Raw genomic sequence first — 22,934 nt, 5'->3', positions numbered from 1 at the left:
CTGGCTAACATGGGTCCTGGGGAATTGAGCCTTGAACCGGGATCCTTAGGCTTCACAGGCAAGCGCTTAACCGCTAAGCCATCTCTCCAGCCCTATTTCACACTTTTGAACTGTTTGTTTATTTGAGGTGGTAGCCTGTGCTAGTCCAGGCTGGCCTTGAACTCCTCCTACCTCAGCCTCCTGCATCCTGGTATGCACTACCACCCCTGGTTGTTTTGGGGCCTTTTTATTTTGGAGTATATGAGCATTTTCTAACTTGCTTTACATATAACTGATAGCACATATTTGTCACGTGGGTTACAAAATCGTGGTGTCCAGCTTTCTTTTGCCTTTAGAATTTTTTTAAAATTTAATTTCTGAAGCTCATTTGGGAAGTTCATTCTCATCATGATATCAACAATATTCTAAAAGGAGACTTATGATGTGAATTTGCCTCCTAAAGTGCTCATTGATGTACTGTGTAATCCTCACAGGAAAACACACACACACACACACACACACACACACACACACACACACGACCAACAGATGCAACATGGAAATGAGTTCAAGTATACGAGTTAAGCATGTGTTGAGTGTGGTGCCTACAATCAGGGCAGTAAACAGTGTGTGGACAGCTAGCTGGTTACTGCAAATGCAAACCCAGTTAATTGTATTTTATTTACTGTGTGTGTGTGTGCGTGTGTGCATGTGCGTGTGTGTGTGTGTGTGTGTGTGTGTGTGTGTTCCAGGGCTTCTTGCCACTACAAACCAACTCCAAAGGCACATTCTACTTCGTGCATCTGACTTTATGTGGATACTGGGGGAATTCAACTAGGGCCCACAGGCTTTGCAAGCAAGTGCCTTTAACCGCTGAGCCATCTCTGCAACCCTAAGAATACATTGTTTAATGAAAAAAAAAATCCTCTTTTTGGCCGGGCGTGGCGGCGCACGCCTTTAATCCCAGCATCTGGGAGGCAGAGGTAGGAGGATTGTCGTGTGAGTTCGAGGTCACCCTGTAAATACACAGTGAATTCCAGGTCAGCCTGGGTCACAGTGAGACCCTACCAAAAAAAAAACCAACCAAAAAACTTAAATGCTATTCTCCTGTCTCAACCTCACCCCAACCAAAAAAAAAAAAAAAAAAAAAAAAGAAAAAAAACCTGAGTGACAAATATGAGAGGATGTGTGCAAGTTAATGAGACGGAGGTAAAGCTCGGTTTAGAGAAGTGCTGGGATAGAAGGACCCGCCGAGCCAAGGTTGGGGGGGGGGCTGGAAGACAGCCGCGCGCCGGCTCCAAACAGACAGGGTCCAACCTCGAACTCGGGACGCCCACACGGAATGCAGGGCTGGGGCCATGCCCGCCCCCACAGCCATCACAATTATGTAAAATACCACTTTTCCCTTATATGGTACTCCATATCTGTTCTGCTGGTAGGACAGGACGAAGGGAAAACAGCTCGCGGGGCGGAGTGTCAGACCTTACTCAGTCGGTTCCCGCCCGGCCGAGGCCAGGCCCAGGCAGCACCACCACCCGCGGCTGGGGGGGGGGGCGAGCTCTCAGCGCCTGCATTCGTGTGCTGCTGATTGGCTGCGGTCCCTGTCAATCATCGTCCTGTAACCTGGGCTTGCCCATTGTCCCCGCCCCTCACCAGGAGGGGCTCCCGCCTAGGAAGCGCGGGGGAAGGTGGGGTGGGTGGAGGTGGGGGAGGGTGGGGCCGTGAGCCCCACCCCTCCGTTCTCCGAGGCTCCGCCCCCAGGTTTACCATTGCGTAAGAGGAATGTCCATTAAGACTGAACTAGTACCGGATTGGCCGGAATAGGGATCGGGGGGCGGACGCTCTTCAGAGCCACGCCCCTCCCCGAGCCGGCGCCGGCTGTGAGACGGGCGGGGCGGAAGGCCGCGAGCTGCCGAGTTGGGTGCGGTGTGGCGCGCACATCCCCGCGGTTCCTTGGGCCGGCCACCGAAGGCTGAACGAGCGCGACCTGCTGCTGCTGCCGCCGCCGCTGCCACCGTCTCGGCCAACCCCACCCCGCCGCCGCCCGAGCAAACCTTCCGGGAAGAAGCAGCGCCTGTTCCCCGGGGCACATCCAGGTTCAGGTGAGCGAGCCTCAGCCGGTGGAGAGAGCCCAGCTCCGGGCGCCCGAGCGGACGGACCCGATACGGGACGCTCCGCGTCTGGATCCGGCAATGTGGTTCTTGGCCTCGGCGCGGCCGGCTGCGACTCCGGGGCTGCGGCGGCGGCGTGGGGGGGGGGTCCACCGCATCCTCTCCAGCGGGTCCCCGAGACGCTTCCGGGGATGCCATTCTCTCCACTTAGCCCTGGGCACATTCCCAGGACCGGGCACCGGCAACTCGGCCTCGCCTTGCCCAGGGCTGAGTTAGGCAAACTTTTTAACCCCTTCGTGCAGGCCGCTGTGTCCCGGAGTCTGCCTCGACGGGGATGGGGGTCCGGGGACCGGCGGCTCCTTTGTAAGTTTTCATGCATTTTGCAAACCGAGGTAACGGAGCAGGCGGAGACCGTTCGGCAGTTTGTCAGGACGTCCTCCTGAGTCAGAATCGGACGATCCGGCCGCAGACATTGAGCCCGGCTCGGTTTCCGCCCTCCGCTGTCCACTTCCTCGTTCGCCCGGCCGTCCTCGGTCGGGACCGGGAGGGGGCGGGGAGAGGTGCGGTGCGAGCCTGGGGCAAGAGGGGGGACCGGGCGCCGGCGACGGGGTCACGGGTCAGGGAAGACCCATCCCCTTCTTCCAGCCCATCCAGCCTTTGCCTCCTGCTGCCCGAGGGAGGCAGGCCCGGGAAAGCTGGCCGTGGTCGGGCCGCCCAGGCATGCACCTGATTCCACCGCACCCTGGGCCGGCACACCCGGGCGAGTGCCCCGGGGTGGGGGGTGGGGGGAAGCTGGCCCTGCCAGTAGTACCAGGCCTGGCTGTCGCATCTTTGTTAGCACCAGAAGCGGAGTTTTGTAGACCCCTGTACTTATCTGCGCTAGGGTCCTCACCGGGTCCTGCCCTGCAGCCACGCCCAGGGCCGAATTGCACCCCCTCCCTTTCATCCCCATCCCCATCCCTCCCAGGCCACTGCATTTTTCAAACCGAAGCCGAGTCTGTATCCTCAAGAACAAGTTTGCCTGCTGTCCCAAAGTTGGAGGCATGAGTGAGGGCCGTGGCCCCACCCAGCGGTGTAGGGAGAAGGTTCCAGGGAAGTCCCAGGTCTTGGAGACAGATGGCTCCCTCCTCTGGGCCGTGGAGAGGCCCAGTCGCGACTTGGTTCATTGAGCTGTTTTCTGGGTTTAACTGGATTTCAAAGTAACTGTTGAGTAACTGTTGCTAAGGAAGTGTCTAAGCTCTTTGGGCAATGTAACAATGTAGCCATTACTGACTCTGCTGTCTTAAGTCCTAGCTCATAAACTCACCTGGTGGCTTAAAGTCCCTTTTTGGTAAGGAGAGAGGCTGCTCAAAGGCCTGTTTAGACAATTACTCCATTAATACTAGTCAGTTTATATAGAAGGCTGCTATAGGGGGGATGGGGGGAAGGGCACACAGATGTGTAATTGAGCAAATATTTAACTGGCTTCTCTGTGCCAGGGACTTTGCCAGGTGGTATGAGTGTGTGTGGGGGGGGATGGGTGGGTGTGAATTAAGACATGGCCCCTGCCCACAGACACTTGGGGAGAACTGACAAATCTGTAGATGACTCTAATGTGAGGTAGAGATGACAGGGACCCCAGAAAGGTACTGTGAGTCACACTAGGAGAGGGAGCCACCTTACCCTGTGAGATCTCAGAGGCCTCGTGGAAGAGGCCTTTGCCCTGGGGAAGTTTGTGGGCTTCAGGGAGCACCAGAGGCAGAATGACTGCGATACAAAAGGCAGCTTGTGATGTGTGTCCCCAACAAGCCCCAGACAAAGGACTTGAGGAATTCTTAGGCTGAGGGGCCCTTTTGCTGTCCAGGGCAAGGAGGGAAGCTGCCCGGAGAAGAGCTCAGTGCAGCAAGCACATGGCGTAGGAAAGTGGAGAGTCATCTGATGGGTAATTGGGGAGTAATTAAAAGCGTTGAGGGATTGCTCAATGTAATTTGAGAGCCGGTGTGCCCACAGATGGCTGTGGGGTGACACCACAGGACTCCGCTTTATCACACTTCACAGGTCCTAGCAGTGCACAGGCTGGCATAACCTGGTGCCCCTGGAGCTGGCCTTGGCAAGTTCTGTTTGGGGAGTTATCCAGCCCTGGGGGAAGGGCAGCTGAGAAGGGCGAGGGAGAGGAGGGGATAGAGAGGGGTGGGATGCTGGCTTTCTGGCTTTTATATTTTGGGTTGGAGACGGGACAACTTCTTTCTTGTAGGATGAAGGGTGAATTTTAATCACGGCCTACCTTTTGCCTGTTCTTGACCCAAACAAAACAAAACAAAAACAAAGATTTGTTAGCTCTTTAAAAGAAGAAAAGCGCGCGCACACACACACCACACACACACACACACACACACACACACACACACACAAATGCAGGTTGTGTAGCCTGGTAGGGTTTTGCTAAAAAACCTGACTGGCCTGAGCTTTCTCACTTCCTCTTTTTGCTAATCCTTCAATAAAGTACTTACCACAGCCCCTACCCGCTTGACATCTTTATTTCAAAAGAAGAGGAGGGGCTGGATGTTGTTTTCCTTCTCCTGCATGGGGGAGAAAGGAAAACCTAAAGTAGAGGGGGAGGGAAAAAAAAATCCTTCCCTTGACAGCTTCCTCCCAAGCACCATGTTCCAAAAATATTTAGAATAACAAAATCTGTGTGTCCTCTTAATTAAACAAACGTCCTAATTTACTGAACATAAGACAGCATCTCTGCCCGCAAGGGCAGGAAGTACATTTTCCTTTTGTACAGCCCCAGAGAGTCATTGCCTCTCAGTTTTTAACCCTTGGTGTGCCAAGACCCTGGGTGCAGATACTCTGGTGAAAGCCGACTGCATGGAGCCCTGGGACTCATTTTTAAAGCTGGGAAGAGCGGGGTCAGGGAAGGAACATGAGCTCGGGGGAGATAGAGTTCAAGTACTTGACCCTGCCTCACTGGCTTTGTTACATAACCTTCCTGAGCCTCGCTTTCCTCATCTGTAATGTGGGAATCACCAGACCTACTCTGCAGTGTTAGATGCAAGAACTAAAAGGAACAAGCTATATAAAGGGCCTGGTACATATGTGTTATTTATTTGATGAGTTCAATCAGTCTTGTTTTACCATGCTGTGCTTGTGGGCTACACTGGGAGGCCAAAGTGAAGACAGTGGCTCTTTTTTATTGGTATTAAAAAGATTTTATTTTTATTTATTTGAGAGAGAGAGAGAGAGAGAGAGAGAGCGCGCGCGCGCAAAGAAGAGGCAGAGAGAGGGAGAGAGCATAGGCGCTCAAGGGCCTCCAGCCACTGCAATTGAACTCTGGACACATGCATCACCTTGTGCTTTTGGCTTATGGAGGTCCTGGGGAGTTGAACCTAGGTCCTCTGGCTTTGCAGGCAAGTGCCTTAACTGCTAAGCCATTTCTCCAGCTCCCCCCTCCTTTTTTTGTTTTTTGTTTTTTGGCATTTTTGAGGTAGAGTTCCACTCTTGCCCAGGCTGATCTGAAACTGACTCTAGTCCCAGGCCGTTTCAAACTCACAAGAGATCTTCCTACCTCTGCTGGGATTAAAGCCATGTGCCGCCACGCCCTGCTGAGACGGTGGTTTTGAGGCTCCCCTGCTGATGCTTGTGGGCACAGTTGGCCATGAGAGTGTACTGAGTGACTAACTCATTGCAGGACCCTGGACTGGGCAGAGGTGCTCAGACTGGCTGTCCGCCCCTCTCCCCCAAAGCATGGTTTCCTGTGGGCTAGGCAGGGAGGTGTGGAAAGAGCATGGGACTAGGTAGCTGGAGACCTTGCTTCCAGCTCTGGCTCTGGTTTTGTTAGAGAGCATCATGTGTCTTACAAGTCCTGGTGGTAGCAGTTCATGCGCCCATGACCATGCACAAGAGCGCCTGGGAAGCCCAAAAGCTGAGTCAATTCTCCCAGTGCCCCCTTCTAAGGCCCCGTGGGACCTTACTGATCGGGTGTGCGTTGCACAGCTCTTGGTTTAAAAGGTAGTTTGGCAGTATCTGTGGGAGCAGGTCCTTCCCACCACATTCTAGGAATTCACCCCACAGATAAACTTGAATGTACAAAAGGAAATGTCTGAGGATAGTCACTGTAGCCTTGTCAGAGCAGAAGACCGGAAGCAAGTGCGCTGCCCATTAGAAAGGTCACATTAATCATGGTACAGCTGTACGGCGGAAATCCTTGCAGCCCTTAAAGAAACAAGGCTAATCTATATGTGCTGATAGGGAGAAAAAAAAAAAAAAGACACAGTATGTATAATCCATTTGTGCAAAACCTGGGATGTCTCCTCTGCTTGTGCTCCCCACTTTCTGTTTCAGACAGGGTCTTTTGTAGGTCTTTTTGTAGATTCAGGCTAGCCTCAAACTTTCCACCCTCCTGCCTTAGCCCTCTGGAATCACACGTATAGGATTCAGGCATGTGCTACTGTAACTGGCTTAGGGTGAAGGATCTTAAGGATGGACTGGCTTGCTCTTTGTGCTTAAAATAGTTTGGGTCCCATTTTCTTTTTCCTCCTGAGTCCCCATCAGTAGAGTCATTCCTTAGATGAATGTCCACTCTGACCCATTCCTTTTCTTCCTTAGAGATGGTGGATGGTTGCTGCTCTTTGTTGTGGGAGGATAGAAAGCCTGCGTGGGCTTCTGGAAGATACTTCAGGGAACCCTTTGACTAGGGTTCCCACAGCTTGTCTGCCTCCCAGTTACGTTGTCGTTTGTTCTGGGGAGCCCACCACCCCAGAGGAGTAGGCTAGTCATTCTAGATCTTCACTTAGGTTCCCCTTCCCAGCTTTGTTTTTTTAAGGTGGGGTCTCACTTTAGCCTAGGCTGACTTGGAATTCACTATGTAGTCTTGGGGTGGCCTTCAACTCCCAGCAATCCTCCTACTTCTCACACCCAGCTTTTTTTTTTTTTTTTTTGGTGGTAGGGTTTCACGCTAGCCCAGGCTGACCTGGAACTCACTCTGTAGCCCAGGCTGGCCTGAACTGATGGTGATCCTCCTACCTCAGCCCCGTATTTTTTAACATGCTCACTTGTGTTCACCAGCATGGTCCTTCCTGTTCTTTCTCAGTTGTTAACTCAGGCATGTGGCCTGTTTTTTTTTTTTTTTTTTGGTGTATAGTCACAGTGGAAAGGACCAGTCTTGAGACTGATTAAAGTGGTGTTGTGACTTGGGAGACCCTGACCTCCTTCTCAAGGAAGGGGGTTGTTAGCAGTGGATGGTCTGAGCGCTGGAGAAACTGCTGGACATGCCCATTGCTCAGTCAAGCTTGGGGAAGAGCCTGTTGGGGTGGTTAGCAGGCCCTGCTCCTTGCACGGCAGCGTGAGGAATGAATCACACCCCAGCCTATGCAATGAGCCTGGCTCTAAAATAGGCCTGCCACCACACCGACAGGTGGTTGAAGTCTGGAGCCCATGTGGAATGTACCTGCCCTGGGTGTCCCCTTGTCCCCACCTACCCTTTTTGGTGCACAGAGAGCTGCTCATTTAGGTATGATGCGATTCTCTTTAAAAAGGAACTGAGGAAGGCTTTGCTGAAGTTAACCAGGCCCCCTTCTACGTAGTTCCTCAATCCAGGGTGATTCAGCTTTGGGCAGTGAGCTGAAGACGGCTCCTGGCTGGCCTTGGATGAGTCCTTCTGTGGCTGTCTGCATTCCACTTGTGAATGCCTAGGAAGCCTTCTGCAGCTGTGAGGGAGCTTGCAGAGCCTTCTTGGAAGTAAGTCACCACAGATGGGTGAAGGGTGAGGCTTTCCTGCAAGACAGGTTGGGCTGCAGCTGAGGCCTGTTAGATGAAGTTCGCTGATCTTTCCCACTCAGGTCACTTCCTTGTGGCCTCTCAGGAGACCTTGTGGTATTTTGTAAAGGGGAAAGGAGGCCTCTCAGGGAGGTCCCTCTTGTCCCCATGGGCGCCACTCTGTATGTTTAATATATCTGGATAGCTCTAGGTTAATTCCTTTCTTTTCTTTTTCAAGGTAGGGTTTCATTCTAGCCCATGCTGACCTGGAATTCACTGTGTAGTTTCAGGGTGGCCTCGAACTCAAGGCGATCCTCCTAACTCTGCCTCCCAGGTGCTGGGATTAAAGGTGTGTGCCACCATGCCTGGCAATTCCTTTCTTTTACAATATTGTCACTGACCCAAAAGTATATTTGTAATTTATGGAATTTGACTCTTTAGATTTTCTTTTCTTTCTGTTACTTTTTTTTTTAAAGAAATTTTTTGTGTGCGTACAGGGAGTCGATCCTTGATGACTGTAGGCAAGCACTCTGCCCCCAAGCCACATCACTGACTCGGTTTTTCTTGCATTTTTTTTTTTAACTAATTCAAAATGATGCCCTGCTTAAAAGAAGAGCCATCAATAGCAGCAAGAGCCCTCTCTACCTACTTAAACTTTGAGTAGACTTGTAGAATGTCTCCGCTAAGGGGATCTGGGGTATAATGAAGAATTTATTTTATTCTGTTTTATTTATTTTTTTACTTCATGTAGGGAGTGCTTTGCCCAGCTCTCACTGTGAGTTGGTGGGAAAGCTGGCTCCCGGCTTCCTTCACCCCCGGGGCCTTTCTCCAAATGTAAGAAAGTGCTCGTAAACAGCACGGTTCCTTTCTTCATTTTCATGGGCAGGTTCGCGCCTTTCATCTTCCCTCAGAAATCTTCCTTCACTCCCTTCATCTTGTCCTTTTTTGGGGGGTAGGAGTGGGGATAGTGATTAGGTTACAGAATGGGGGAGGTGTTTGGGTTTCTCTGAACTTCCAGTTGGTTGGGAACCTTGTACTGAAAGTTCCCACAGCTTAGGTCAGTGTTTTCTGTGAAGTAAGCTAGGTAGTAGGGTGACTATTCAGAAAGCCACACTCACTGGTGTCCTTTAGTCAGTCTGGACTTGGAGTAATTTTAACTTACTTAACATCCTGTGTTAGTGTGTAGTATGTTCAGTACAAAGCCTTTGGTAGAGGGAGCAGGGTTTTGGGATTGGATGGACCTTTTTTCCTGCTTGCCTCAGTTTCCCCATCTGTAATGGCTGCCTGATATCTAAAGACTATAACTGCACTTAAATGGTCCAGTCTTCATCGCTTTCCTTTTCCCTTATACCATTATATGTCAACACCTTTTATTCTAAGATGATAGGAAATACATATTCAAGTTTTAAGGATTTTAGATCTGTCCAGCAAAGCTGCCCCTTGCTAACAAGGTGTGGTGTTGACTAAGGTAATGCAAAGGAAGCCCCAGTGGGCAGGAACAGGGCATCAATGCTGAGGTAGGTAGTGCTGGGAGACCTGCGCCTCGTATACCCTTACTCCCGTACAATATTGTATGATCTAGGCTGGTTAAAGCATTTAAAAAAGAAAAATTACAAAACAGTAGAGGCATCTTTCTTTAGAGTTGTCCACGTTCAAAAGCCACAGAGTTTCCTATGTTTTACGTGAAGTCACTGGGCTGGAGAAGGCAGCTTCCTGTCTGATAAGCATGAAGAACCGGCCAGTGGGACTTAATCTAACTGGGCCGAAGTGGAGGGATCCTAGAGCTCGCTGGACTGGGAGGTCAAAAGCAGGTTCCCTTTTCTCCAACCTCTTCCCCTCAGCCTGGTGCCTGGCTGCGTCATTCCCCGTCTACCACGCTTGCTTAGTACACACACTACCACCGAGCTACGTCCAGCTGTGTGTGTAAGTGTATTATTTCAGAGCCAGGTGGTGGTGTGTTCTCTGCACTGTGCCAGTCCCTCTGGGCTTCACTGGAGATGGAGACTCAAGAGCCAGTCCCTGTTACGAAGGAGGCCTCCTCTGATGGGGGGGCAGCATGTGGAGGTTGGCCCATGCTATCTGAGCGGCTGGAGACTTCTTAGCATCTTGAGCCTGGTTCCTGCAGGCTGAAATTACCTGGGGGTGAAGGGTGGTGTGTGGGTGGAGGAGGATGGCGAGGAAGGGAGAGGGCATCAGGACGTCTGGGTCCAGTCCCAGCTCTGCTTGGAGTAACAGTTAAATTTCATGGAGCACGTCTATACACCGGGCCTCCTGCTAATGAGTTCTCCACTTACTCCCACGAGGCAGAAGCATATCACATTTTGCTGATGAGGCTGCTTTGCTGAGATTCAAACTCGGGGCACAGCCCTAGCCCCAGTGTGGCCTTGCAGGCACCCTTCACTGTGGGTGCTTTTTCCCCTCCCTGGTGGCCGGGAGTTCATTAAAGGAGCCATGACAGTGTGGGGCTTCACTGCTGCTGGTGAGGCCTGGTGTTAGTGCGCTCTTGATGTCTGTGATCTAAACCCTTTTATTCCTTCCTTCACCTGTCTACCCGTTGACCCTCATGCAATAACCACTCCTCAGAACTTCCTCTAAGACTGGGTGCCGAGAATAGGGAGAAAAACATAATATATACATGTATACATATAAAATGCATAAAATCTAGCTCAGGCTGACCTGGAATTCACTTTGTAGTCTCAGGGTGGCCTCAATCTCATGGTGATCCTCCTGCCTCTGCCTCTCAAGTGCTGGGATTAAAGGTGTGTGCCACCACGCCTGGCAGGGGCTGGGAATATTGAAGTGAGGGAATCAGGGAAGCACCCCTGTTTCTAGGAGCAGATGGTGTGCAGCTCATACTAGGGAGCAGGTCTTGAGCTGCACAGGGCTGCCTGCAGGAGGTGGCACCTGAGAGGATTGCAAAGTCAGGACAGGGCACGGCATGTCCAGAGAGCAAGGCTGGGACCTTGCTCAGTCACTTGAGCTACAGCAGAGCTTTACTCAGGGCTGATTCAGGTTGGCCAGGTGACTAACCCTGTGACTCACCTGGGGCTGGTGAGAAGTCTTCTCTCTCTTGGTAGAACGCAGTCCCTTCAGAGCCCATGGTAGTCAGCCCATGGAGGCCTGCATCATTGCCCTTGCAGGGTTCCAGGCCCTGGTTGTTAACCTCTGGCTGGATGCTGGGATCCCTTTGGTTAGGTGGGCAGATACTCAGTATCAGAGGACTTGAGATGAGATTTGTTACATGGAGTATCAGGAGATGCCATTGAGTTGGACTCAATTCCCTCCCTCCCCCACCCCCCTAGGTAGGGTCTCACTGGCCCAGGCTGACCTGGAATTCACTATGTAGTCTCAGGGTGGCCTCGAACTCTCGGCGGTCCTCCTACCTCTGCCTCCCGAGTGCTGGGATTAAAGGTGTGCGCTACCACGCCCGGCTTCAATTTCCTTTTCAAAGTTAGAAAAATTGAGTCTGGGTTGTTCATAATAAAAATATAATAAAGCTGGCAAGAAACAAATTTTGTCCCTCACCCCGTCCACTGTTTGCATTTTTCTGGGTTCTCTTCCAATACACGCACACACTTTGCAGGACATGAACAGAATGAGGCTATAATACTATAATACAGTATAAGTAACTGTAGCACTATAATATAATATAGTCCGAAGTTTCCTACCATGGGTATTTCATCTTTTAAACTATTTATTTTTAAGTGTTTCATTTATTTATTTGAGAGAGAGAGAGAGAAAGGCAGATAGAGAGAATGGGTGCACCAGGGCCTCTAGCCACAGCATACGAACTCCAGACACATGCGCCAACTTGTGCATCTACCTTACGAGGGTCTTGGGAATTGAACCTGAGTCCTTTGGCTTTGTAGGCAAGTGCCTTAACTACTAAGCCATCTCTCCAGCCTTACAATGGTTATTTTAATGGCCATGTTACAGTCCACCAGAGGGGAAGAATCATTATTTACATTGCAGAAAGTTCCATGGGTTTTATTTACTCTTAAGAAGCACTTAAAGGGCTGGAGAGATGGCTTAGCGGTTAAGCGCTTGCCTGTGAAGCCGAAGGACCCCGGTTCGAGGCTCGATTCCCCAGGACCCACATTAGCCAGATGCACAAGGGGGCGCACGCGTCTGGAGTTTGTTTGCAGTGGCGGGAAGCCCTGGTGTGCCCATTCTCTCTCTCTCTCCCTATGTGCCTCTTTCTCTGTCACTCTCAAATAAATAAATAAAAATGAACAAAAAAAATTTAAAAAATATATATATTAAAAAAAAGCACTTAAAAAGCATTGTGATCACTCAGCAGAGGTGATGACAGTGCAGGTGCCTGAGCCCCTGAGGACTCATGCCACTTTCCTCTGTGTCACGGGGCTGGAGACATGGGGTGGCCTGTTTGCTGATGAGATGGAGCAGCTGCCATGAGTGCCTAACAGAGTGGTGGATGGGAAACTGGTAAAGCTACCTTGTCAGTCATTAGTGGTGAGGAAGCTTAGGGACCAGGAGCTGGGAAAACTTTCTAGACTCTGGAGGAATGTCTTCCACCTGCTGTCTCTCAGCCCTACCCATTTCCTGTGTGTATTTCTTCAGTTTATAAGACCTGGGCCAGAAAACCCATCTGGAGGAGGTGAGGGTGCCAAAGTCCACAGGGCAGCCCTTGCTGGGAGGGTAAGTGATGGGGGTGGAGCCTGGAGACACCCTAATGCCACTGCCAGGTGACTGGGCCTCTACTGGGGCTCAGCCTCTCTCAGATGTAAGAGTTGGAGCAATAAGTTGCAACAATTTGGTTTTGTTGTAAAAAGGAAGCTTCAGAATCCCAGTGGCTGCTTTTGAGTAGCCCCATGACTGGTCGTGAGTGAGGAGGTGTTCGCTGGGCGTCAGGGAGAAGGTGGGTTGGGTGCAGCGGCGGCTGGAAGCTAAACCACAGGCCTCCTGTCCTGATGTGTCCTTTGATTACAGAGAAATGGCTTCCTTGCGGACCTGTTCTTTCCTCTCTGTACTCCCCCCATCCTTGTCCTCCCCCCTCGCCTCTGCTGCAACCCAAGACGGTCTTAAATCTTCCTCTTAAGAGGGTGGGAGAGGCAGCTTGCAGCTTGGGAGGGAGCCAAAAGCTTGCTGCCACCTGCCCCTCTGGGGGAAAGAAGGGGCTGTGGCGGGCCTCATACATGCCGCAGGACCTGGCATCGGCCTTGCTGACCTCCTTGCGCCCACTCTGGCATGGGGCTCCAAGTTGCCTCAGGCCCAGGCCTCTTGGGCCTCAGGTTTGTTGTGATTTTCAGTATCCCCCTCCCCCCCCCAAACACACTCAGTAACAACTAAGCCATAGCCTAACTTCATTTTCACCCAGTGATTTGATGTTAGTAATGAGAATAATATGTAAACTGGAGGGTTCCAGAACTTGGTTAGGTTATCATGCTCCTTGCTGGTTAAGGGGGGGGGGTTTCTTTGTGGGTCTTTTTTTAATCTGTTTCCTGTTTACACTGCAGTTTGGTACTCACAGGCCAAAGCTTATCCCTAGATTTCTATTATTTTAAATTATTTTCTGTGTAATCTTGGAGGTGGGAGAGATGAGTACAAGGAATAGCGAGAAAGTGGAAGGAGGAATTAGAATGGGGTGAGTTCAGTTGCAGGAGCTGAGTTTAAATACCATTTCATCCTGTTTTTGTTTCATTTTGTTTTTCAGTGTTTGGTTTTTCGAGGTAGGGTCTCACTCTAGCTCAGGCTGACCTGGAATTCACTATGTAGACTCAGGGTGTCCTTGATCACGGTGATCTTCCTACCTCTGCCTCCCGAGTGCTGGGATTAAAGGCCGTGAGTCACCACGCCTAGCTCATCCGGTTTGTATGTTCATTAGATATGTATTGAATGCTGGCTGTATGTATACTAGAGATTGTTCTAGGTTTTGGGGATATATCTTAAAAAAATTTCTTTTTTGAGGTAGCGTCTCATTCTAGCTTAGGCAAACCTGGAATTCACTATGGCGTCTCAGGGTGGTCTTCAACCCATGGTGATCCTCCTACCTCTGCCTTCCAAGTGCTGAGACTAAAGGTGTATGCCACCATGCCCAGCTTTTTTGTTGTTTTTAATTACTTTTTGTTTGAGACAAAATTTTGTTTAAGGGTCTCATATAACTTAAGCCGGCTTTGAATTGGCTGTGTAGCTGAGGATGACCTTGGATTTCTGATCTTGCCTTTTCCTTCTGAGTGCTAAGATTACAGATGTGTCACCATGCTCAGTTTTGGAGATACATCATTTAATAAAGGAGAACATCATTTAATAAAGGAGCCAGCCAACAGTTGTCTGCTCACTGGCTGGTCACTCTTCAGGAGAACAGAAGTGGAGGGGGGGAGGCAGTAAGTGAGTCTGTAGGCACAGCTGTAAGGAGGCTCCACAGGCTGAATGGCCATCCTGCAGTTTATTGTCACGTCTGGGGGTTGGGACTCCAAGGTGGCAGGTTGGCTTCCTCGAGTCCCCACATGGTCACCCTCACCATGTCTGTCTTAATCTCTTTTTTCTTTTCTTTTTTTTTTTTTCTTTCCTAGAATTCACTATGTAGTCTCAGGATGGCCTCGAACCCACAGTGATCCTTCTACCTCTGTGCCATTACACCTGGTTTAATCTCTTTTTAGAAGGACACCAGCTCAAACAAAACAGAACAATCTCATCTTCCCCCAGCTAACCCATGTTGCAGCTGAAGTACGGAGGATGCTTAGCAGTATTTGGACAGACCTGCTACCGTTGCCTCCCCCCCCCCCCCGCCCTCTCCCCCCCCCACCCCCACCCCCCCCGTTTCCCCAGCGGCCTCTGCCTCACTTCTGCCTCCCCTTTCTGCTTTTGATTATAGCCCATGAGTGACCAGACTGCCTGCTCTGAGCTCCCAGGCTGCCCAGCCTTTCATAAACAGTGCTTTTTGTTTTTTAAACCAGTGAGGAGTAGAACATTGGTGCAGGCCTGTTAAGCTGAAAATCCTTGGAGGTGGCCAACGTTAGGCGGTGACAGGTAAAGCTTGCCTTGCTGAAGGCTTTGCTCAAATACCACTCACCTGCCACCTGCCACCTTAACACACTAGCGCAGAGGCCCAGTGCCCTTCTGCAGTAAATCTCATTCTGGTCTTGCCTCACCCTTGCCTGTGGTACGCTGGGGAAACGAGAACAGATTCATACCTGCCTGGGTTGAACAGACCTCGTGCAAATCAGCACCTCACTCGACGACCTTGAAGCGTGCGCATCTACTACTCTAGCCTCTGCCCTAACTCCCATTCTCCCACTTGCTAGCTCGCTGACCTTAGTCAAGTTAGCTAGACTTTGTGCCTCAGTTTCTTCACCTGTGGAGTGAGGAAAAGGGAAAAACAGCACAGACGGTTTAGTGCCCAGAGGAGCTCGTCTTTATTATTTGAAATACTTATTTCATAGAGGGGCTGTACTAGGGCCTCCTGCTGCTGCAGATGCCACTTTGTGCATCTGGTTTTATGTGGGTACTGTAGAATTGGACCCGGCTTGTCAGGCTTTGCAAGGAAGTGCCTTTGACCACTGAGCCTTCTCTTAAGCCCACAGCTTTATTGTGTATTGTGAGAATTTTATTTACATGTGGTTTACTCAGCATAGCAACTGGTTGTGCTGCTTTTTTCTTAAAAATTTTTTTTTTTTTTTGGTAGTCTTATTTTCCCCCATCACTCTATAAAGCTTGCAGTTGTGTTCGTGTTACCAGAATTGAAGCCTCACAGTCCCAGGAGGCTGCTGACACGATTCTCACTTTGTAGCAGGGAACGTTGAGGCTCCAAGGACCAAGCCGGGGTAGCATGCTGGAGAGCTACGATCCTCTCTCAGGTGCTAGTTTCCAGAGTACTTGTTTTCTGAACCTGTTCTCCCTGCTTCTCCTACCTTCTCATGCTATTCAGACCACTGACTACGGTAATAGTGATGTTGGGGTCCTGTTCACTTGCATGCTTTTGTGCATACCTGCCACAGTGGCTCCTGAGTCCCAGTTCCTTGCTAGCTGCTTATACCAGGGGTTCCGTATGAACCCTTCAGGTACCCAGCAGGTGAAGGTAGGCAGCTGGGGCAGAAGTGGTCAGCAGGTGGGTATCAGCAGGTGAAGATAGACAGGGAGTTGGGGGGGGGTTGTTTTCATCCTGGTTTCTTCGGCGAGGCTGGGCTTTTGCAGCCTCACCCCCATCTAGCCCGCCGCCTCCACTAGCCCACTACAATGCTGTTTTCAGCCTGCCTTCTGCCCACTGCCAGGCCTTCCGCCCTGTGCTGTTTCCTGTCTCTGCTGGGTGAGGAGGAGGAGGTGGATGTATGGTACCAAGTGCTGAGGAAAAATACCTCATTATCCATCTTTGTTCCTGCAGAACTTGCGGCATTCCCCGGCCCCATCAGTGTGGGGCCTGTCTCCCGTCACAGTCTGTCTGCAGGTAGGGAGCTGTTGCCTTCTCTGGCTAGAATGCCCAACCTCATGCAGAGGGAGACCTGAAGATTGACCGAGGCCTCCCACCATCTAGGAGCTCTGTACCCTGCATGCGAGGGCATGAGGACACTGTCGTGTGAGCAGACTCTGCTGTGTCTTGTACCTTGAAGAGGCTGGGGCTGCTATAGGGAAAGCAAGTCCCAGGCTCTAGTAGTTATCTGTAGGTTGAAAGAGTGGGGGCCCCTCCCCCCAGCACCGCCAACCCCCCTTTCTTGTGGCTTTCAGACAAGAATGTGAAGAATGTGATCCTCTTGCAGACCTGAGAGCTGGGTGCTGGGGCCGGACTCAAAGGACTCAAAGGCTCTTCCGGGCTGCCCCTACTGACCAGGGACATTCCGGATTGGTTGTGGTTAGTTGGAAGTCACGACAACTCCAGGCTCATTAAATTCCTGGATATTCTGTGTGGCCTGAGAAATTCTGGAGAGGCAGCAGTGGGGAGATAACTCCCCTCCCCTCCAACACTCTTGATCTTACAGGAATCAAGTTCAAAGGGGTTGGCAAGAGAAGTCTACCATGTAGGCGGGGTTAGTGTCAGTCCAGGGGACCAGTTCTGCTTTGGACCGGGAGACCAGGGTCACTTGTGTTCTTTCTCCTTCCTGATCACATCACAGCTGTCATCTGGGACCCTGGCTGGGTGCTCCACGTGCCTGCTGCTTTAAGGCATCCTCAGAGGCGGGGAAGGCAGTGGTTAGGAGAGGACTGTGGAGCCGGGAGTGAGGGGAGTGAGCGTGCCGTCGGCACAGGCGCTACAGCAAGTCAGGCCCCCATTCGGGGCTTCATCAAACAGTGCTCAGAACAAAGTCTAGTGGCTCTTATTTACTTGGCCACACAGTCCTTTGATGTGGGCTTTGTAATTCCCATTTTACAGATGAAGAAGGAGAGATTCAGAATGATTAGATAACCTCCCTACATTCCCTTACAAATGCAGGGTTCACCGCCAGGTTGCTCTGACCCCCAGCATCCTCGGAAGTGCATGTGTGAGCATCTGTGAGCACAGGTCTGTGTGTGCACAAGTAAGCACATCTCTGCGTGCTTGTGTGTGTGTGTGTGTGTGTGTGTGTGTACACATTTGTATACATGCAGGTCTTTATATACCTATCTGTATGTATATAGGTCTTGGTGTGCCCATGGCTTTCTGTGTGTTTATGGGGCTCCGGGTATAGGATTTGGCTCAAGGAAGAATGGTGTGACCTTGAATGTCCCTAGGGAAGGGTCCCTGCTTTTCTTTCATACAGCCTTGGTCCCTTTGGAACTCAGGCAAAGGAGAATTTTTTTTCTTTTTCTTTCTTTCTTTCTTTCTTTCTTTCTTTCTTTCTTTCTTTCTTTCTTTCTTTCTTTTTTTTTTGTTCTTTTGAGGTAGGATTTCACTGTATGTAGCCCAGGCTGACCTGGAATTTATTATGTAGTCTCAGGGTGCCCTTGAACTCACAGCAATCCTCCTATCTCTGCCTCCTGAGTGCTGGGATTAAAGGCGTGCACCATCACCCTTGGCTGCAAAGGAGTCATTCTTGACAGGTGGTGAAGTAAGCAGCAGTCAGATTTCTGGTTAAGGACATGAGGAGGAAATTTCTGCCAGCGGGCTCAAGGACAGCTGGGATTGGCCTGCCTTCAGAAGTGCTGTGCGCCCACCTTAGGTACTGTTTTTTGGTGGTTGGTTGTTTTATGAGGTAGGGTCTTGCTGTAGCCCAGGCTGACCTGGAAATCACTATGTAGTCTCAAGAGTGGCCTTGAACTCACTCCTCCTCCTGCCTCCCAAGTGCTGGGATTAAAGGCGTGTACCACCACGCCCGACTTCCATGTTACTATTTTCTCAAAAGGAAGTGGCCTTGGGCCTAAGTCTATGGCTGCTTCTTGAATCATCTTCCTGGGATGCAGCCCTGACCTCCTCTAGAGAGTTTGGTGTCTCTCTCCTCTCTCAATTCCTTCTGTGCTTAGGATGGCTTTGTGCAACTCAGCTGCGAATAGAACCAAGGGATGGAAAGGTGGACTAGGAGGAGGGTCATGAGCCCTTCAGGTTTTGGTTACTACTTCCTGGAGCATGGGGAGTAAGCCGCTGGAAGCCAGGAGGCTCTTATAGTCTGTGGACTGCTCTCCAGGGTCTTTGAGCTCCTGGAATGATAGGCAAAGAGTTGATAGCCTTCAGCACATCTTATTTTATTTATTTCTAAAATTTGTATTTATTTATTTGAGAGAGAGACAGAGGGAGTGTGTGAGAGTGAGTGTGTATGGGCACATCGGGGCCTCCTGCCCCTGCAAATGAATTCCTGAAGCATGCATCACTTTGTGCATCTGGCTTTATGAGAATTGAACCTGGACTGTCAGGCTTGCAAGCAAGTGCCTTTAGCCACAGAGCCATCTCTCCAGCCCTTCAGAACATTTTTTTTTTTTTTTTGGTTTTTCAAAGTAGGGTCTCACTCTAGCCCAGGCTGACCTGGAATTCACTATGGAGTCTCAGGGTGGCCTCAAACTCACAGCGATCCTCCTACCTCTGCCTCCCAAGTGCTGGGATTAAAGGCGTGCGCCACCACACCTGGCACTTCAGAACATTTTGAAAGGGTTCTTTGACCACTGGCCCAGAGACCCCACAACCTCTGCTTCCTGTTCGAGAATGTGTGTCTGTGGGAAGCGCTCCCAGGTGCTCCCTGGTCCACAGTGACCTTTACCCTGGTCCTTTGTGGGCGTCTTCCTCAGCTTGGGGCTGGATTGGAGACATGCAATATGCTGTAACTCTGGACTCTTCTTTCTGTCCTGAGAGGTCTTGGGCTTCTTCCTGATTCATATTTATTCATTTGGTTTTTTCTAGGTAGGGTCTTGTGGCCCAGGCTGACCTCCAATTCACTGTGTAGTCTCAGAGTCGCCTGGAACTCACAGTGAACCTTCTACCTCTGCCTCCTGAGTGCTGGGATTAAAGGCGTGAGCCACCGTGCCCAGCTTCTTTATTTTTTAAAAACATTTCTATTTGTTTATTTATTGACGGTGGGGGGGAGGAGAGTGAGAGAGAATGGGCATGCCAAGGCCTCCAGCCACTGCAAATGAACTCTAGACACATGTGCCACCATGTGCATGTGGCTTATGTGGGACCTGGAGAATTGAACCTGGGTCCTTAGGCTTTGCAGGCATACGCCTTAACCTCTAAGCCATCTCTGCAGCCCTAGTTTTTTTTTCCCAGCCCTATTTTATTTATTTTTATTTTTTATTTTTAATTAGACAAGATTTTGCTCTGGCCTTCAATTTACAGTCCTCTTGCTTCAGCCTCCCACATTCCTGGATCATAGTTACACACCTCTTCCCCAACCTGGCTGCCTTCCTGGTTCTTTTGTTTCTTTTTTCTGAGGTAGGGTCTCACTCTAGCTCAAGCTGACCTGGAATTCACTATGTAGTTTCAGGGTGGCCTTGAACTTGCAGCGCCACCTTGCCCCTCGCCTGGCTACCTTCCTCGTTCTTGAAGGATGTTTCAGAAGTCCCCATGTCTAGGCATGCCATTTTGTTTGTTTGTCTGTCTTTTGAGGTAGGGTTTCACTCTAGCCCGGGCTGACCTGGAATTCACTATGTAGTTTCAGCGTGACCTTGAACTCATGGCAGTCCTCCTTTCCTCTGCCTCCCAAGTGCTGGACTTAAAGGTATGTACCACCACGCCTGCCTTTAGGCATGCTATTTTGCCTTCATGAGCTTCCGTGTCTGTTGTTGAGGCTTGAGGGGCCCCATGATTCCTGCTTTGGCTTGGTCAAGGTTGGCTAGATGAAACCATGTGAATGCTGTGAGATACATGTGTCTGGCTGGGCCAAGGTTATTGGGTGGGTAGCTGTAGTTGCCCTCTTACCTGTTCCAGGTTGGCTCCCCACAGAGATCTCTCTCTGTTGGCTTTAGACTTGAGTTCTGCATGGCTTAACTCAAGGTGTGACTTCGCAAGTGGCTAGACAGGTTTGAGTCTCTAATGCCCAGTGAAGTCCAAGTCTGGTGGGTATTTTTCAGACTGTTAATTGAGACTCGGGGTGGGTTGTGAAATGACTTTAGTAGGTGGTAACAAGTTTTTTTTTTTTTTGTTGTTGTTGTTGGTAACTAGCATTTTTAGAAGTGAAATAAAATATACTACAATGGCATTTGTACATTATTTTATGAAATTGACTAATGATTGTATTTGTGATACAAAGTTTTACGTGTGTGTGTGTGTGTATGTGTTTCCAAAAAAGAAATTGGGGTCTGGAGTGATAGCTTAGTGGTTAAGGCACTTGCCTGTAAAGCCTAAGGACTCAGGTTTGATTCCCTAGTACCCATGTAAGCCAGATGCAAAAGGTGGCACATGTGTCTGGAGCTTGGTTGCAGTGGCTAGAGGCTCTGGCAAACATATTCTTTCTCAGCCACCCCCCCCCCACTCTTTTTCTCTGTCTCTATCAAATAAAGTATTAAAAATATTTTTAAAAAGAAAAGAAATGGGAGCCCCCAAGATAAGATTCTCTGGAGGCCTCTCATAGTCATGACGTTGGGGTTCCCTCCTGCAGGTCTGAGCTGAGCTGAAGCTACAGGAGCCCAGCTTGTAAATGAGCCCATTACATGGTCAAATTCTGAGTAGAGTTTCTGACAAACTTGTGGGAAAGAGCTGCATTCCTGGGGTAGACTAAATCATGTTGAGTTGGGTTAGGCAGGATGTGACTTCAAGCCCCTGAAGTGGGCAGCATCTGTGACTGACTCACTCTGAGCTCAGCTGTGACACAGACATCTTGAGAGAAGGGGCCATGGCTGGGGCTGGGGGGGTGGGGGAGAGCCTGCCCATCCAGGGGACCACTGAGTCCTGTTCTCTTGGCCTTGTACTCTCTTATATTATGGTTCTTTGAGTTAGGCTTGACAGAGAAGAGGGTGGGACTGGCCCAGCAGCCAGACTGTCCACACCCAACCTACTGCGCCATCCTCAAAGCCATCCTGGGGTGCCTGGGGTGATATGGTCAGGTCAACCTGGCGAAGTGAGTGTCCTTTGAGATGATGGAGGACTAGGCTTACTTAGCCTGCCAGAGTCTCGAGCCTGGCTCCTCTTAAGACATGTTGCATGGAGATCAGGAGTTAATAACCCCCTTTGGAAGGTTGCTCTCCTTTCCAGGGATGGACCTTCTTGTCTTTCCAAGGATGGCCACTGCATCTGTCCGGGAAGATTGTTGTCACGGTCTTGTGTGTCTTAGAAACAAAGATCAGTGTGAATCAGATAGAGCTGGCAGTAAGGTGGAGGGGGAAGACGACAGCGACATTGATTCTGGGTGCCGTAAAGTGACCCGGAGCTTATGTCACCCGATGCTGTCTGGCCTGCTGAAGGGAGAAGTTAGCCCACATGTAGTCAACGTGGCGATCTGGACAATAGATACGGGGTTACTGGGCTTAACATTAGTCACTTAATGGCAGAGATTTTGTTATACTTGGTCCCTGGAGTTTGGACCTTTGGGAAAATGCTCTCCTCCTCTTGTAGGCCACTTGAGGTCAGGCCTACCCAGCATCTACTGATGGTGGGCAGTGAGGACCCAGTGCTGACTAGAACTTTCTGTTCTGCAGGGATAGAGACAGGTAGGCTGCTTTGGGGAAGTGGCTTTTCTTTTCTTTTTTGTTTTTTTGAGGGTCTTGCTCTAGTCCAGGCTGACCTGGAGTTCACTGTGTTGTCTCAGGGTGGCCTCGAACTCATGGCGATCCTCCTACCTCTGCCTCCTAGGTGCTAGGATTGAAGGTGTGCACCACCATGCCCGGCTAAGTGGCTTTTTAATTAAGTTATTTATTTATTTGAGCGGTGGGGCGTGGTAGTGGTGGCAGGTAGAGAATGGGCACAACAGGGCTTCTGGCCACTGCAAATAAACTCCAGATGCATGCACCACTTTGCATCTGGCTAATATGGGTACTGGGGAATCAAACCTGGGTCCTTAGGCTTTGCAGGCAAGCAAGCAGTTTAACCATTAAGCCATTTCTCCAGCCCTTAATTCAGTTTTTAAAAAAGCATTAGAGACCTAAGGTATAGTCTAGTGGTAAACTATTTATTTGCCTAGCATGCTTAAGGCTCTGGTTTAATTGTTCATCACTGACAAAAATAATAAATTAAAACTAAAAGAAGTATGAATTTGTTTATATAACCCTCACTAAGAGTCTGTGCTGCTCGCCTGGTGTGGTGGTGCACGCCTTTGATCCCAGCACTCGGGAGGCACAGGTAGGAGGATTGCCATGAGTTCAAGCCCACCCTGAGACTACAGAGTGAATTCCAGGCCAGCCTGAGCTAGAGTGAGGCCCTACCTTGACCCACCCCCCGAAAAAAATTCAAAAAATTAAAAATAAAATAAAAAAATAAAAAAAAGAGTATGTGCTGCTGGAGTTCTGGTGGGCTCCAGGCTGAGCGTGCCTTGGGCTGGGCTGGTTTCCGATGGCGCGCACACTGCTCCGCAGCCATGACTCAGGAAACAGCCTTCTGCGCCTTCCCGGGAGATGGTGGCCATGTAATTAAATCTTCTGAGTATGCTTATTTTTCTGTGTTGGGTTTCTGCACCCCTGCTCACAAGCTTGAGGAGAGAAAAGCCCTGCTATCAGCAGACCCCGAGGGAGGGAGCTAGCTCAGGAGTCTGATGGGCTCCGGCTGCCCCCGCGCGTGTGGGCTGCCGCTGGCAAGCTCTGGGAGAGGCTGTCGGCGGG

General features: G+C 50.2%; 1 protein-coding gene across 2 annotated transcripts in view; it reads left to right on the top strand.

Moving 5' to 3' along the window:
* Positions 1-1,922: 1,922 nt before the first annotated feature.
* Positions 1,923-22,934, top strand: part of Myh9 (myosin heavy chain 9) — a 93,528-nt gene continuing 72,516 nt past the window's right edge. Inside the window, exon 1 of one of the 2 annotated variants that reach the window (XM_004650270.3) lies at positions 1,923-2,081. The gene's annotated coding sequence lies outside the window, so the exon portion shown is untranslated. Of the gene's footprint in view, positions 2,082-12,582; positions 12,706-22,934 lie in introns of those variants that run through there. The other variant, XM_045153102.1, reaches the window with a different exon arrangement.

This window comes from Jaculus jaculus, chromosome 6 (genome assembly GCF_020740685.1).
Source record: "Jaculus jaculus isolate mJacJac1 chromosome 6, mJacJac1.mat.Y.cur, whole genome shotgun sequence".
NCBI classification, from domain to species: Eukaryota; Metazoa; Chordata; class Mammalia; order Rodentia; family Dipodidae; genus Jaculus; species Jaculus jaculus.
Note: the sequence above shows the minus strand (reverse complement) of the source record. Positions and strands in the feature narration are given on the sequence as shown.